The sequence below is a fragment of the Tupaia chinensis genome, unplaced genomic scaffold (assembly GCF_000334495.1).
Source record: "Tupaia chinensis unplaced genomic scaffold, TupChi_1.0 Scaffold149831_1, whole genome shotgun sequence".
Classification (NCBI taxonomy): Eukaryota; Metazoa; Chordata; class Mammalia; order Scandentia; family Tupaiidae; genus Tupaia; species Tupaia belangeri.
The window spans coordinates 1,903,459-1,916,222 of NW_006209676.1; the positions used below are offsets into that span (position 1 = coordinate 1,903,459).

The window sequence follows — 12,764 nt, forward strand, 5'->3', positions numbered from 1 at the left end:
TCGTGGGGGTATTGCTGTGCTTATTCAGAAGTATGGAATAAATGACTATGTCATAGGGCCAGGAAGTTTATCTCAGTCTAGACAAACTTTCACTTTTATAGATCTATGGAGGTTATAATGTTGAAGGCCAGGAGAGGAGAAATGACTGATAGGAGAGAAAGAGAGATTGATAAGGCAAGTTTCTATCCAGCAAAGGTGGTTTGTATGTGGAGTTAGGATTATTGCCCCGCATTTTCTCTTACAGAACTTTCTTTTTTTAATTAAAATGTACAGAAAAATACAGTTAATTATGTAATAAGTGTCTCTGTACCCACTACTCAGATGGGACAAACATTACAGATAGGTGAGGAGAAAGGGTCTCATGAAAAGTGTGTGTGTGTGTGTGTATGCCCAAGATCCCGAGAAGAGAATGGAGGAGAAGGGGTTGTGCTGTGCCCCCACCCCACCCCCGCCCCGAGGGGTGATTTCTTGCTTTCTGTTCCTCTGTCTCTCTGTCTTTCTGGCGAGTGCATGTGTCCTATAGCAAAAACTTCTCCAACATAAAATAAAATAGAGTCTATTTTTAAAAGTCAGTTGCACATATTCGTATGGCTATTTCTGGGTTCTGTATTTGTTGCATTGATCAATTTGACTATCTCTCTGCCAAAACCACATTATCTGGATTAGCTTTGAATGTAGATGGAGGAAAATGGTATCCATTTCAACAGCTTAATGGTATCCATCGCTGTTCTGCTAGATTTCACACTCATTTTGTGGTTTGTTGTTGGTTTTTCTTTTGACCAGAGGGCGTGGCATGTGCACTCACTAGGGGTAGAGAGGGAATGTGACAGAGCATCACTCTTCTCCATGAGGAATGGTCATACCACAATATTTTCTCCTTCACTTCTTCTTCCTGTTAGGATTTTGGGCATACATGCATGCGTGTTCACCCAGCATGTTTCTCAAGCCACCAGTCTGGGACTTGAACCGTGTAGTTAGTTATGTGGGATCCAACCACCTTAACCAACATGCCATAGGCTGGTCTTCTCCCCCTTTTATTTTCATTGCCAGAGGTCACATGTGCCAACCAGAAAGAAACACAAAGATAAAGAAAGAGAGGGAGAAAACACTCTCCAAAGAAGGGTGGTCATGCTGCAATTCCTTTTCCTCCATTTTTACAACCTGTCAGGATTTTAGGCACACATGCACATGTGTTCTGTGTGCCTGGAGTGTTTTTTTCCAAGCTGCTGAGGTGAGATTCAACCTGCAGTAGGCCATGTGGGATCTGATTCCTTTAACTACTAGGCTATGGGGCCAGCCCATGTTTTATTTTTGATTAGTTTTATCGACTGCCATTTTCTGTTCCTTTTTGTTATGGCCTCAGGGGCAGGCTTTGGGAGGTAGTTGAGTGGGGCAAGGGCTATCTGTGAGTACAGAGCTCAGTTACTGGAACTGCTACTTGTCACCCTGGTCCCAGTCCTTACTTCTCTTTCCCACACTTAATGCTCTGCCTTCCCAGACCCAGTCTGCCCTTGCAAGCAACCCCAGCCAGAAAAGCAGCCCTTGTCACGAGGTGCTTAGTTTCTACACTGGTTTCCCTCTGTGCTTTGCTGGTCTGTCTGTGAGACCTACTTATGGCTAGTTGTTCTCTTTTGTGAACCTGAAACTTGTCATGTTAGAAAAAGTGTTTTGTTTCAGCTTCAGTTTTCCTGAATCTGGGCAGGCCCTTTGGATTATGTGAGAATTCAAATTGTTTTTCAGTTTCAACTCCTATAGAGCCTGGAAGATAAAAAACAAACAAACAAAAAACCCACACATTCAACTGTTATTCATAAAGCAGAATATTAAAGACTTTTTTTTTTTTTAAGAAAGATTTTTACTATAGGATGTGTGTACTCACTGGTGAGACACAAAGAGACAGAAAGTGAGAAATCATCACCCAGGGGGATGGCCAAGTCTCAACCCCTTCTCCTCACTTCTCCACTTGGGATTTTGAACACACACAAATACAAGCCTGGTGTGAATTTCAAGCCACCAAGTGCAGGAGTCGAACCACAATCGACCACATGGGAGTTCAGCAGCGTAACTATTTTGCCATCTGCTGGTCCCTGAAGACTTTCTTATGGAAAAGGAGTATTTGCAGATATAAGCAATATACAAGGGGACTTCAAAAAAGTCTGTGGGAAAAAGGGAATTAAAGTACAGATATTGGTGCAAAAATTTTTTTGAAGTCCATGTGTAGTTTTCACAACGCGCATTTTCCATGAACTTTTGAAGACCCCCACATATTGTTGGTACTGTGAAGCTAAGCAATGAAGGCGACTATCTTATTAAAATGGGGTAACTATTTGGCTTCTGCAACATTCTTCTCTGTTGACTTCCAATGTCTGGAGACAGGCAGTCCACTGGAACTTGGTGGTGAGAATTCGATGTGTCTTCAGCCTTAGTGACACTGCTCTTTCCTTATTGCCTTTCTTGCTGTGAGACTCTTGTTGATTTCAGCCCTAGAGGTTGAGGGCAGAGCTGTTCCAGTTCTCCTGATGAGGTACCAGGGGGCTGGGCGTGGACTGGATTCTGGCCAGGGCCATTTATTCTTGAAGAAATTAGAAACTCGTGGGGGTATTGCTGTGCTTATTCAGAAGTATGGAATAAATGACTATGTCATAGGGCCAGGAAGTTTATCTCAGTCTAGACAAACTTTCACTTTTATAGATCTATGGAGGTTATAATGTTGAAGGCCAGGAGAGGAGAAATGACTGATAGGAGAGAAAGAGAGATTGATAAGGCAAGTTTCTATCCAGCAAAGGTGGTTTGTATGTGGAGTTAGGATTATTGCCCCGCATTTTCTCTTACAGAACTTTCTTTTTTTAATTAAAATGTACAGAAAAATACAGTTAATTATGTAATAAGTGTCTCTGTACCCACTACTCAGATGGGACAAACATTACAGATAGGTGAGGAGAAAGGGTCTCATGAAAAGTGTTACTGACCCAATGAAGATATCCATAGAGAAAGTGTCCCTGTTAACCATCTTTCTGGCCCAGGGAATGTGAAATCACCAAGCCAGGTTAGGTCTGGTCTATTCTTTTCCTCTACTTCCTGCCAAGTGCCCACCATTTGTGGGGAGAACAAAGCAGCAGTTAATAGTGGAAGAGGAAGACAGGGAGAGTAGAGAGCAGAAGGCCCTGCCTTCCTTTCCTACTGCATGCAGGCTTCCGGGCCCCAGATGGTGGAGGACAGAAGAGTCGCTACTACCGGAAGTCGTAGGTGTTGGTTAGTTCAGGGGTAATGCCTTCTAATTACTAAATTGAGACTGTGCTTGTGACTTGTGACGACTGGAAGCCTTTTCCATGATCTAAGAATGAACAGAACAGAAAAACCATGTTTTCCTTCAGGAGTGGGGAAGGTGATCCTCACTGACTCAATATTTAAAGGCAGCAGTGGGAGACATAGTCAAGTTGGGTTTTGATTGCCAGGCTTCATGCTTATTTCACAGCCACATGGAAAACATTGAACCAAATCCAAGACCCTGCTGATATCAAGCAAACTATAATTTTAGATGCTAAGAAGGAAAACATGGCTACATACGATACATTGAAATTAAAGCAAAAATCCAAAAATGATTCACTAAAGATAGGATCAGTATTACTAAATTCCCTGTTGCATCCTCAGGCTTCAATGCACCTCAGCATGATAATGTCACTGATCCTTATTTAAAATTTTGGTATTTTGTGCATTATGCATTTTTTTTCATTACAGTATTATTTATCTTTTCTTTATTTGTCAGGTGTGTATGCTTACCAGAGAGAGAGAGACAGAGAGAGGAGAAAGCACTCCCCAAAGGAGGCCGGTTATGCCACAATCCCATCTCTATTTCTTTATCCTGTCAGGATTTTGGTCATGCATGCACACTCTTAGTAATCTGGAAGAGATAGGGATACGGGAAAAAAAAAGAAGAAAAAATGAAACATGATCTTTTTGCCTCTTTTCTTGCCCATGTAATTGCAGTTGGAAAAAATAGCTGCATCCATTTCCCAAACAGGGATCTATTTAAAGTACTTGCTGGAAAATATCAGAGATGGTCTAATTGATAGCTCAAGACAACACTGAAGAGGGAGCTCTAGTCTTTGAAAAGATTCCAGTTTACTGCCTGGGATGACAAAAGTCCACAATAAACAGCTAAATTGGTGTTTATGATTCTGTTGATATTAAAGTATGAAACGAAAATCTTGTCATGTTGATTTCCTCATTCCTGCCATTTAAAGCAATTCCCTCTAGTACCAATGAAAGTGTAAAAAGAGATTTATGATACTTGTGTGTAATATAATATCTGGTATATAGCTCTCTCTAATTTTCATCATCTTACTTAATTCTCATAATATTTCTCACTCAATATTCAAAACTACCACAAGGAGCAGGCAGGGGAGGTATTGCCCCATTTAATGGAAAGGCATCAGCCTCATTTTTCAGACAAGGCTGACCCAAGTAACATGACAACTTGCTACATAATAGGAACCAGAACTCTATTCTTTTGACTTCAAGGATGGTCCCTTTCTTATACACAGAGCAGTATGCCTCTGAAGATATGGAGAGACACTGTAAGTGGCCATGTTTGAAGGATTGCAGCTATAATCTGAGCCGGTTAGCAGCTGATCTCCCTGAGGCTATATTCAGTCTCCTAATGCTATTTCATATTAAACAGGTTTGGGAGTGAGTCACTTGGCTGGCACAGACCCGCAAAGTGATTGCTTCAGCCCTGCTTGGAAACTCTGGGTCCTCCCTTTGCCTGCGGGTAGCAAACTCAATGCAAACCTCAGCTATAATCTTGCAGATGCTTTGGGGCTGACTTTGTGTTTCACTTGTATAATTTCAGGCTTCATTTAGCATTCACTGTTTTCCCCTTCCATGCTCACAGGATTCGGTACAGAATTCTCTTATGCTGACACCCTCCGTCTATACACATTTTCCTTTGTTTAGGTGATCTTGGAGTAGAAAAGAAGACACGCCCTGCCCAGGGAGATCTTAGTCAAAAAGAGAAAAGAAGCCTTCAACAGCTCAGATGGGCTGTTGCTTGACACTCAGGTAGGCCTTAGGAGTGACAAAATTTCAATTGTTTGAAGAGGGAATTTGGGTTTCTGCTTCCTTCTCTCTAGGACTGAGCCATAGGTTGCCCTTGGTAATTGGTTTGGAGCTATGAAACTGTTCTCCTAAATTCTCCTGGCTTCACTGCTGAAGGGCACCTGACTATCCTTGAGCTAGAGGTCAATGGGGTGAGTTCTCCCTTTGTTGCGGCTTCCCCATGTCCTGATGGAGGTCTGACACAACACTTGAAATGTTTTATTGTGTTATTTTGTGTTAAATGTCTATTTACCCTATTTGACCTTGAGCACAAAGACCATGTATTATTTTGTAATCCTCCAAAATTGGGTTACCTTGTGGCCAATTTCATTGTAGTGTGGTATCCAAGAATAAAACAATTCCAGTGTCAGGAAAATTCACTTGCCGTGTAACACACACACACACACACACACACACACACACACACATGTAATCTGTGATATTCTGGTTCTTCTGGCCTCCTTCACTGATGTGTCTCAAGTCCACCTGTTGACCCACCTACTCCCAGTTTTCACCCTAACTCTAGCCTTATTCACTGTATTCCCTTTCTTTCTCTCGTTTCTCTTCTCTTCATCATCCCAAGACCTCCACATCTCTACTTTCATTTTTGGATCAATTCTTTATGTTTTGGTCTCCCTTGACTTCTTTTTTAAATTATCATAGGGCATATGCACTCACCAGAAAGAGAGAGACAGACAGGGGATGAGCAGGTGGCATGGTGGTTAAGGGTGCTGGACTCCCACATGGCCAACCAGCAGTTTGAGTCCAGGACCTGGCGGCTTGCTTTCTCACTTTCTCTCTCTCTCTCTTTCTCACTCTGTCCCTCTCTGGTCAAATTTAAATCATGAATGATTTTATTTAACTTTATTTATCCTTTTTATTTATTTATTTAATTTGACCAGAGAGGGACAGAATGAAAGAGAGAGAGAGAGAGAAAGTGAGAAAGCAAGCTGCGAGATCTGGGACTCAAACTGCAGTCAGCCATGTGGGAGTCCAGAGCATGTAACCACTATGCCACCTGCTGGCCCCAATAAAATAATTCTTCTTTCTTTAATAATTATTTATTTTATTTTATTTATTCATTCATTTATTTTTTAATGTGACCAGAAAGAGACAGAGGGTGAGAGTGAGAGAGAGAGGAAGTGAGAAAGCAAGCCACCAGATTCAGGACTTGAACCCTGGTCAGCCATGTGGGAGTGGCCAGCAGCTTAACCATCGCGCCACCTGCTGGTCCCCTAAAATAATTCTTTTAAAAAAAAACAAAAAAGAAAGACAGAAAGATGGAGAAAGCACCCCTCCCCCCATGGGGTGTGGTCATGTTGCAATCTTTTCTCCTCCGTTTCTCCAACCTGTAGGGTTTTGGGCCATGTATGCACAGGCACCCAGCATGTTTTTCAAGCTGCCTGGCTGAGGTTTCATACTGCATGGTCCGCCATGCAGGATCCAGCTCCCTTAACCACTAGGATACAGGGCCAGCCCTGCTGTGATTTCTTTCCGTACTTTTCCACCCATTTTTCCTGACTAGTACCACAAAGCTCCAGAAATGGAACACACGAAGAAACCTTAAAAGGGCTAGGAGTGTTGATATAAGGGGAGAAAGAGGCTGTGAAAACAGATATGTTCATAGTCTTGTCCTCATATTTATCTTTGCTTGTGAGAAAAGCAAAGCTCCATGCTTAGCACATGTTCGTTTTTTAGTAAATGATGAAGAATGGGTCAAGAATAAGTAGCCTTTACTACAACATATAATTAAAGCTATCCTTATAAGTGCCAACCCTTTCAATAGTTTAGTCTCACACATCAGGAGGGTTTGGACATAAATTTTTGGCTGCTTTTAAACTTACAAGTGGAGGTGCTGGTGACCTGAAGCTAATCTCCATCATAGAGGAGGCTAATCTCTTTTAAGCCCACTTGTGCCCAGTGCCTAAATCACTGGCATCCTAGGTGGTGTGGGAGGGTGAAAAGCCTTGTGTTTGTAGGTCAGTCAGGTAGATCAGGCCTACTTCATGCCTTGATCCTGCCGGCTCTGTTCCCTGAGTCTGGGCCCGTACTCCTATTCCCCTGTGCCTCAGTGAACCTCATCTACTCAGTGCCCCTGACTATTTACTCCAGTTCTTGAGTAGGCTCTTCCTGTGGATCCAAATTCCCAAGTCTATCGCATTTGGCTCAGATTTTTTTTTTTTTTTTGGAGAGGTTTTTGCTATAGGGCGCGTGTGCTCACCAGACAGACAGAGAGAGACAGCAAGCGAGAAATCACCCCCCGGGGGGGATGGTCACGCCTCAATTCCTTCTCCTCCATCCTCCTCTCAGGATCTTGGGCATGCACGCACAGGCACCTGGCGTGAGTTTTAAGCCGCTGGGTCCGGGACTCGAACCGCGGTCGACTACGTGGGAGGCCAGCGACATAGCCATGATGCTAACTGCTGGTTCTCTTTGGCTCAGATTTTTTTTTTTTGGAGAGGTTTTTGCTATAGGGCGCGTGTGCTCACCAGACAGACAGAGAGAGACAGCAAGCGAGAAATCACCCCCCGGGGGGGATGGTCACGCCTCAATTCCTTCTCCTCCATCCTCCTCTCAGGATCTTGGGCATGCACGCACAGGCACCTGGCGTGAGTTTTAAGCCGCTGGGTCCGGGACTCGAACCGCGGTCGACTACGTGGGAGGCCAGCGACATAGCCATGATGCTAACTGCTGGTTCTCTTTGGCTCAGATTTTTGTCTTTTATTGTTTGCCCCCTTTTGAGCTCACCTCTCCCATATCTATGGTGTTATTGCCCTATATTCCGATTGCTTTTTACGATCACCTAACAGTCACTTTCCTAACCCTTGCCTAGATGCAATCTTTAACAGCTGTTTTTTTCCTATAAGATTCAGGATCTCAGTTCTAGATAGATGTGATTCATAGGGGAGAAGTAAGTGGAAAATGTTGCTCACCTCTGAAGAGTAAAACCTGCTTGTCATGGCCAAAGCTTCCTACAGAGAGATGACTTGAAGGTTAGTATCAATACACTTTGGCAAGAATATTGGATATAGTAACTCTTTATAGTTTGATATGAAGATGTATTTCTACACTATGATAAAAGAAGACAAGTGGTAAGATTGATGGAGAGTGAGGATGAAATGGAGATAATCACTTGAAGGTATTATAAGAGATGATTCTTTTAAAATGGCCTAGCTGTAGTGGCTAGGAGCTATAGCTCCACTACTTGGGAGGCCTGGCTTATTTCCAGGTTAACGTGAACATACACTACTTGGGAAGATAGGGTGGAGAACCATAACACAGTAAGACCCTGTCAAAAATACCTATCTCGGGAACCAGCAGTTAGCGTAATGGCTATGTCGCTGGACTCCCACGTAGGTGACCGCGGTTCGCGTCCCGGACCCGGTGGCTTAAAACTCACGCCGGGTGCGTGTGCGTGTGTGCCCAAGATCCCGAGAGGAGAATGGAGGAGAAGGGATTGCGACGTGACCATCCCCCCTGGGGGGTGATTTCTCGCTTTTTGTCTCTCTGTCTCTTTCTGTCTGTCTGGCGAGCGCATGCGCCCTATAGCAAAAACCTCTCCAAAAAAAAAAAAAAAAAGAAAAAAAGCCTATCTCTGGGCCAGCAGGTGGCATGATGGTTAAGGTGCTAGACTCCCACATGGCTGACTGAGGTTCGAGTTCCAGACTGGGTGGCTTGCTTTCCCACTTTCCCTCTCTCTCTCTGTCTCTTTCTGGGAGTGCACATGCCCTATAGAAAACTTAAAACAAATAAATAAATAAAATAAATGAATATTTTTAAAAGAAAAAAAATACCTATCTGTATCTCTTTCTCTTTCTCTTCCTCTTTGTCTCATAAAGGAAAAAAAAAAGATGAAGTATCAAGGCAGTGCTGAGAGGAGAAATATTTTTTTGGATAATCAAGTTTTAAATTGTGGCATGCCAACTGATGGCATGATGGTTAAGGTGCTGGATCCCACATGGCCAATTTTGAGGTTTGAGTCCTGGACCAAGAGGCTTGAAAAGCATGCTGGGTGTACGTGCATGCCCAAAATTCTGAGGGGAGAATGGAGGTGAGGGGATTGTGGTGTGGCCATCGTCCAGGGGAGTGATTTCTCACTTTCCCCCTCTCTGTCTCTCTCTGGCGAGCATCCATGTCCTATGACAACAAAATCTAAAATACTTACTATTAATAATAAAGTTTTAAATTATTTCTGATTAGGATTCCATTGTTCCGATACTGTTCAAAATCTTAACTGGGAGATGATGTTCATCTTTAGCTCTTTGAAATCTAGGCAACATTTACCTAAAGGCATCTGATGTGTTTTTGTTCAGTTTTATTAGACACTGAACATTAGCCAGAGCCTGGTAGAAAACCTCAAAATGATTTTGATACTGTAGACCTTTGAAGTGTTATTTTATTAATGGTTCTTTTATGCAGAACACTGTGATTGCTTTCATTGTTCCATTTGTAGATAGACTCTCAGGTGTTTCTACCTTTGAATGGAATGATGAAAGATAGCGGCGGGCTGGACAGTGTGCAGTAGTAAAATGCCATGCTCTGCCAGGCTGGCCCACACGAGAGGGTGTCAGGCTTGTATCTAGTGACCTCCCCGGGTATGTCCAGCATGCGTGTGCCTGTGTTCTGGGCTGGCTGACACCAGATCATGGCAGCAAGATCCTGTTGAAGGTTCATCCTCTCTCTTTATCTCTCTCTCTGACTCTCTTTCAGGAAGGTGACGTAAACTAAAAAACAAATGTAGAGGTAAAATACTGGTTTAATGGGTAGGACTTAAGTAGGTGAGACAATAAAGGAAGATGGGAAATTAATTAGGATAAATTAGAAAGAGCCTTAGTGCTCAAATGTAGTTGTTTCTGTTTGTTTTCTTTAAAGGAGAGAACTAGAAAACGAACTGGAAATGGTTTTTGTAGGCTATTAGCATTTAAGTTGACAGAGCAGAAATAGTTCTGGGTAATGATCACATTCAGGGTGAAGCCACAGGAGTGGAGAGCAGGGTAGTGGGATTTTTGTAACCAAATGAAGAGTAAGAATTTGGATATGGTAATGTGGATCCAGAAAGGTAAACTTGTCCCTTTCCCCAACTACCCCTTGAGTGCATGAAAAATAAACATCTTCACTCCCAGGATACTGTAGGAAAGGCAGTGTCCTTCTGCTCGGCCCAATGGAAAAGTCTTACGTGGCAAGGAAGGGAGTTTCCCAATGAATGAGAGCTCCAGAGGGCCAGCAAAAAAGAATTGGATTGTCAGAGGGGAGAGTAGGAAGATGAGCCAAGGGGAGGATGGAGGTAACGGCAGCAGACTAAGATGAACCACCAGAGGGGCTAGCATTTAGGCAAAGCCTCCCAGCAGGGAGAGATAGCTAGAGCAGTATTAACCAGTCTGGAGAGTCTGGCTGGATTTCTGGCATTAAGGGCTTCTATGCCCATGCAGAGAGGGTTCCACATGATATCTGAGGCTAGGGGTTGCCCACCTCATGATCTGGTGAGCAATGAGAGGCCTCCGTCCAGGGCTCCAAATGGATACAGTATTGTAAGGCTATTTTGTGCTTCAATGTAAGTTAGTCTCAAGTAAGGAAAGTAGAACCAGTAGACCTGAATCAAAAGGAAGATAATTATTTGTGCTCCACAGCCTCCTGCGAAGAGCATCTACACACAAGTCCTGATAATTAGCCAAACCTTTCCTCACGTTGGTGACATGCCCTCATCCTTTGATGCCCTTCCCACATCCCTCCTACCCCCAAATATGAACCTCAACTAGAGTCCTCAGGGTTAGGAGGGATATGAATTCAGCCTTTAAACTCCTTGGCCAAACCAATTTGACCTAGTGACCATAAATAAAAAGCTTCTCGGGGCCAAGAGATGGCATAGCAGTTATGTTGTTGTACTGTCACATCACTGACTGCAATTCAAGTCCTGAACACAGTGGCTTGAAAATCACACCGGACATGTGTGTGTGTGTGTCCAAGATCCTGGGAGGAGAAAGGAGGAGAAGGGATTGTGGTGTGGCCATCCCTCCTGGGGAATTGATTTCTCACTTTCCCTTTCTCTTTCTCTCTGGTGAGTGCATGTGCCCTAAGGCAAAAAACTAAAAAAAAAAAGAAAAAAAAGAAAAGAAAAGAAAAGAAGAAAATAAAAAGAAAGAAAGAAAAAAGAAAGAAAGAAAGCTTCTCCTAGGGTTTTTTATCATGGTGGCATTGGATCTCCCTGACACACTCCTCATTGCCAGGGTGACCACACCTCACCCAGCCCTGTACTGGGCAGGAGGCCAGTCACTGGGGATTTGGATATGAAGCTGGCAACATGATCCAGCAAGGAAAAAACTGTAAACTCAGGTTTTGGGAAAACTGTGATATTAAATCAACACAGGAGAAGTAGCAAGATAAATGCAATGCTGAATCAGTGAGCGGCTGATCTAGTCTTTATGTAACTCAGCTGTCAGTTGGGGTCACCCTGTTCCTTAGTGTCTGCCAAGACTGGTTGAAGCCCCATCCTGTGGGAATGGAATCCTCCCTGATTTAGGCACAGTCCCATGGGCTGACAGTTTTCCTGCTCACTCCTGTTCTCTCTTCTCTACCTCAGAGTGAATCTAACCATGGGTCTAGCACCTCTCTTGCTTGCTTCCTTAAAGCACCGCTCACAGAGGTTAGCAGCATGTTGTGGTACTTTGACATGTGGTGGGAGCTAAGATCAGTACTAGATGGTGGATGACACAGGGTTAATATCGCACAACTGCTCTTAAAAATCTTTGCTGCGCTGGCGCCATAGCACAGTGGTTAAGGAAGCTGGGTCCCACATGGCCAACTGCAGTTGAATCCTGACAGCAGAGTCTTTAAAAGCATGCTGGGGACATGTGTATTTGGGCCCAAAACCCACATAAGATGAAGAAATGATAGAAATAGATTGTTGCATGACCCTGTTCCATTAGGGGATGCTTTCTCCCTCTCTCTTTCTCTTTCTCTGATGAGTGTACACACCTATTGGCAATTAAAAAAATTCAGGGGCTGGCAGGTGGCATGGTGGTTAAGGCCCTAGACTCCCGTATGGATGTCTATAATTCACATCCTGGATCTGAGCCTTGCTTTCTCACTTTCCCTCTCTCTCTGTTTCTCTCTGGTCAAACTAAAATAAATAAATAAATAAATAAAATTAAAAGAAATAACTCTTTAAAAAACATCCCTTTTGCCATTTCTGCCAACTCAAGACTCCAGACTCCTACTATGTTGCCTAACTCTCTCTTTCCTCACCCCCATCTCTTTCCTCCTCCTTTCGCTCTGTCCCATTCCAAGTCCCTTTTCATTTTAAGTGGGAAATTTAACTGCTTATTTTTTTAACCCATGCCAACTCCAGTCTCAGGACTCACCCTCTTGTTCCACCTAGTGTTTCAAGATCTTTTCCTAAAGAGATTGTTTCTTTTCCGGAGATAGTAGAATATTTTCCTTATCTATTAATATTTTCATTGCCCTTATCGAAGGATAGCTGGCTCCCAGAGTCTGTTATGGAGCTTTGCTTGCAGCCACATTTTACAATAAGTAGGCCCTGATACAATGTGCAGAAGTGGATGGAACTAACTAGACAGCACTGAGCAGTCCCAGAGTAGAATAGTGACCTTAGGAATCCAGTGATTGGTTCTGAAGTGTTCCCGACATTGTGGCCCTCTGAGCTACCTCTT

The 12,764-nt window shown here is 43.3% G+C and overlaps 1 protein-coding gene across 1 annotated transcript in view; it reads left to right on the forward strand.

Moving 5' to 3' along the window:
* Positions 1 to 4,986: 4,986 nt before the first annotated feature.
* Positions 4,987 to 12,764, forward strand: part of LOC106734211 (60S ribosomal protein L31) — a gene marked incomplete at its 3' end in the record, with an annotated part of 59,192 nt that continues 51,414 nt past the window's right edge. The window contains exon 1 of the mRNA XM_027769478.1: positions 4,987 to 5,061. The remainder of the gene's footprint in view (positions 5,062 to 12,764) is intronic.